Below are 4269 nucleotides of genomic sequence, written 5' to 3' on the forward strand. Positions count from 1 at the left end.
CAACATCACTGGAACTGGGGGTAGGTCTGAAGGGGTCATATAAACACCTCCTCAGACACTGGGACTGTCAACTGTCAACTGTTTCACATCACTGTTGGCAGGACCTGAACTTTTTCTTTTTCTCTTTATCTTAAGACGGAGTCTTGCTCCGTCGCCCAGGTTGGAGTTCAGTGGTGCGATCTCTGCTCACTGCAACCTCTGCCTCCCGGGTTCAAGCAATTCTCCCTGCCTCAGCCTCCCGAGTAGCTGGGAGTACAGGTGCCTGCCACCATGCCTGGCTGATTTTTGTATTTTTAGTAGAGAAGGGGTTTCACCATGTTGGCCAGGCTGGTCTCGAACTCCTGACCTCAGGTGATCCACTTGCCTCAGCGTCCCAAAGTGCTGGGATTACAGGCACGGGCCACCGCCCCTGGCCTCTCTCCCATTTTATAGGTGAGGAAACGGAAGCTAAGAGAATAAAAGTAACTTGTTGAACCCAGCTAGTAGAAAAACAGATTTAAACTTCTGACCACTGAAGCCCAAGCCATTGCTCACCCAGTCATGGGGCTCCCCTGTGAGGTGGCTGACCCTGGGGAAGGGTTCAGCCCGCAACAGGCTTGAGCTGCAGTTTCTCTGTGAGTGGAGGCCCAGGGCCACAGTGGAGGAAGGAAGAGGTCAGGTTTGGGAAGAGGTGCAGGAAGTTCAGTTCTGCAGCCGCCACTCCTCTGAGGCAAGCGAGGATCTGGCAGCTTTAGATGAGAACTAATGGAGAGTACCTGAGATCCAGCCCCTGGATCCTACAACTTGAGGTTTCTGTCCCCAAGTCTCCCTGATCTTTCTGGACCCTCCTCAGACAGCCAACTTTTATCTCCAGCAATAAAAGCTACCACAATGGTCAGGACAATACTGAGAGTTGCACTTTCAAGGCATTAGCATATCTGTTAATTCCAGAGAGGCTTGTCTCCTCTTGGTAGGGCTTTAGCAGTTTTACACTGTTTAGAGAGAAGAGAAGAACTAAGCCTAGAGACTGTAAGTAATTTGCCCAGGGTCCCAATGTTCTTGGGAGTAGAAAGCATGTCTTATGTATCTTTGTGTGGCTCACAGGCCTCAGAACAGATAGTGTCAGGCCCAGAAGGAGCTCCGTCCAAGTTCATTGTATTGAATTGGTTCTGTATGCACTAGAATCCGGGTCTCTGGACTCCTGGTCACTCACTTGTTGAAAATAACCAAAGTCAAGTGTACCCCTGGAGATGAGTTTGGCTGTAGACTACAGTGGACACAGGGTGGTGGGATACCCCAGTTCCTATCCTGTATTTTCTCCTAACCCTGCTACAAGGAATCTGAACTTCTTAAAACTTGTTCTGTTCTCTAAGTGACTGCCAGCATTGGACTCTTAAAACTTGTTCTGTTCTCAGACTGCCAGCATTGGACTCTCCTGGTGTGTTGGTTAGAAATGCAGGTTCCATGACATGGTCTTGTCATAGAGACACAGGCCCAGTGGTCACTGAGGGATGTGGTCTCTGCATGGGCAAGACTGTGACTATCTTAATACCCTGCTGGGCCTCCACATGCTGCCTGGTAGAGTAGGCTTTCCACAAATAAATGTGTTAAATGAATGGAAAAAGAAAAAAAAAAAAAAGAAATGCAGATTCCAGTTAGACTTATGAGACCTATGGACTGAGAATCTGTGGCAGAGGTAGCGGAGGTGGTATCTTGAATTTGCATTTAAACAGGCTTCCCCCATAATCCTTAGGCAGCAGTGACCTAGGAGATTCGGGTGAGAAGTTTCTCCAGCAAGAAAGTTGGTCCTGGCCTTGAGGCCCTGAACAAGAGTTGGCCCTACCCCCCACCCTGCACTGTTTGGTGACTGTGGCTAGGTTGCCAGGGGAACCAGGCTGTGTAACTTCCTGGCTTTGGCGGTTTTCCCCTCCTTGGCCTTATCTCAGCATCCGCCACCTAGTCCAGGGCCTGTGCTGGTCACGTAGGAGGGGAAGCTTGTGCCAGGCGTGCAGAGGCGTGTCTAGGATACCAGGACAAGGCTGGCCCAAGGACCTGGGGCGGGCAAGAGGGTGGAGATGTGGTTTTCAAGAAGGCAGGGAGGCTGCAGATTTGTTCATGTCTTTCTCTTTGGTCTGGGAGATATCCACACTGTGGGAATGTGGGGAAGGGGGTTGGTCAGAGCCTGGGGCTCTGTCTGTCATTACTCTGGCATTTCTACTCCTCATTCATGGCCTAATTCCCCCTCCCTGGGAGTAGGGGCACCAGTAATACTGCGGCGTGGCCTGTGTCCCCTTTTCTCCTCCTTCCTCCTTCTGCTCTCTAGACTTAGGGCCTCTAGCAGCAAGCTCCCCTCAGTACTCCTCACTACCACCCTCACCCTAACATCTCTGCCGCAGCTTCATTCACCCCTACTCATTCTCCTTGGTTCCAAACTCCTTCCTGTTCTTCAGACTCTCTCCCCTCTCCATGCCCCGTGCTGGGTCTCTCAGAAGGTAGCAGGAAGCCCTGACAGTCTTTAAGAATGGAAAAGAGAAAAAGTTTTGAAGAAAGAGGGAAGGCAGGAAATAGTTGAATAAAATAATTCATGCATTTAAGTATTTGCTTATGTTTTAAGCCATACTTTGAAGCAGTTTTGAGAATTCAAGTGTTCCAGGAAGAAGGAGAATAATGGAAATAGTGAAATAGCCTCTCAGGCCTCTGTGCAACTTGGAGGATTTATGATCTGATTCCTGATGGTGTTTATATTACATTAAGAACAAATATCCCCCAACCCCCCCACCCCACCATATTCCCATGCTCTGGGGGAAAAAAGTGCAAAGACAACAGCCAGACACTGTGCAGATTGATTTATCCAGAATGGTCTTATCTTCATGGTCTCGCTCTTTGGGGCTATTACCCTATCTCACAGATAAGGAAACAAGGCCCAGGTGGTTCAGCAAGTTACCCAAGGTCTCTCAGCTTTAAGTGGCTGAGCCAGGGTTGAAAACCTGCTAATCTGTTTCCAAAATGAGTCACCACTTCTCTTCTTCACTTTGCTCCCCCGGGGAACACAAATCAGGGAGACTTCTTCTAGAATATCCTAGACGGCATTATTGACTAGGAACCAGGCCAGAAGAAATGATGCTGTACTGAGGACCGAATGGACATTGCAGAATTTCTTTATGGGGAGGTGGGCACCCCTAAAATGGGAGCAGAGGCTATATAGGGCAATGCGGACAGTTCCAAAGGAAGGGGGGACCCCTATCCTGGAGAATTCCCAGTAGTTAGCAAAGGAGTTCAAAGGAAATGAGAAATAGACCATCATTAACACAAGCTGTGTGCACTTACAAAGACTCTTCTACAGGAATGTGGAAACCCCATGTCTCATTCCAAATCTATGGTCCTGCTATCCGCATCCCAGTTTCTTCGCCGCCTTCTTTCACATCCAGCTTCAGCATCTCTGATCCCTGCACTGGGAGGTGCAGTTTCCTAAATGCGGTTCAGAGAAAGGGGACACAGAAGAGAGGAGGAGAAGGCAGGAGACAGGAGGGGACAGGAAGGACAGAGCAAGAATCACGGAACCAGTCTCCTTTCTCATTGTTCTTAGACAGGAGGCATGCTAGAGTAAGAGGCTAGTCTTTTCATTGTAACCAAACGGCCGTGCTGGACCTTGTCTCCCAGACTCCTCTCATTTAAATAGGCTTATTCATCAGAGGGCCAAAATTCCTATCCCTCCTACCTCTGCAGTGCGGGGAGCACCTCAGGGCCAGCAGGTGACCAGCACCCAGTTCCAGTGGCCGTAAGATAGAGGTGCCAGGACCAAGTCCAGCCCAAGATTGCTGGGCTCTGCTCCTGGCTCCTCCGCACCCAGTTCCTCTCTTGGCTCCGAGATCCTGGCCCCTGGCTGAAAATCAAGCTTTATTCTGAGACTTCTCTGGGAGTAGGAAGGGTCAGGGAGCCTGACGTGGGGTTAGGGTTGGGCAGAGAATCTGGACCTGCCCTCTTTCTCAGGCATCTTTAGCCTCTAAACTTTCCCCATTGTTCTCAGTCCTTGGCTTTCTGGGCAGCGAGAACGGGTTGAAATGGGATTGAGAACTAGGAGGAGAGTGAAATGAGAGCTCGGGGGAAGGAAAGGGACTCTAAAGATGCACAAGTAGAAATGGGAGAAAGAAAAGCTGGAAAACAACGAGGAGAAGAGTGAGTGGAGCTTGGACTAGGTTGGGAGGTGAGAGTAAGGACACCCCTGCTCCCCACCCCCAGCAGCACCAGATATGGCTGCAGTTTTGAGTCAAGCTTTCCTGAGAAGGGGAA

General features: G+C 49.9%; 1 long non-coding RNA gene across 1 annotated transcript; it reads right to left on the minus strand.

Moving 5' to 3' along the window:
- Positions 1-282: 282 nt before the first annotated feature.
- LOC144330362 (uncharacterized) lies at positions 283-3883 on the minus strand. The gene is made up of 2 exons (XR_013396441.1): positions 3698-3883; positions 283-3430 (listed from the first exon to the last, which is right to left on the minus strand). It is a non-coding gene; the product is annotated as an uncharacterized LOC144330362 (long non-coding RNA).
- Positions 3884-4269: the final 386 nt, after the last annotated feature.

This window comes from Macaca mulatta, chromosome 1, assembly GCF_049350105.2.
Source record: "Macaca mulatta isolate MMU2019108-1 chromosome 1, T2T-MMU8v2.0, whole genome shotgun sequence".
NCBI classification, from domain to species: Eukaryota; Metazoa; Chordata; class Mammalia; order Primates; family Cercopithecidae; genus Macaca; species Macaca mulatta.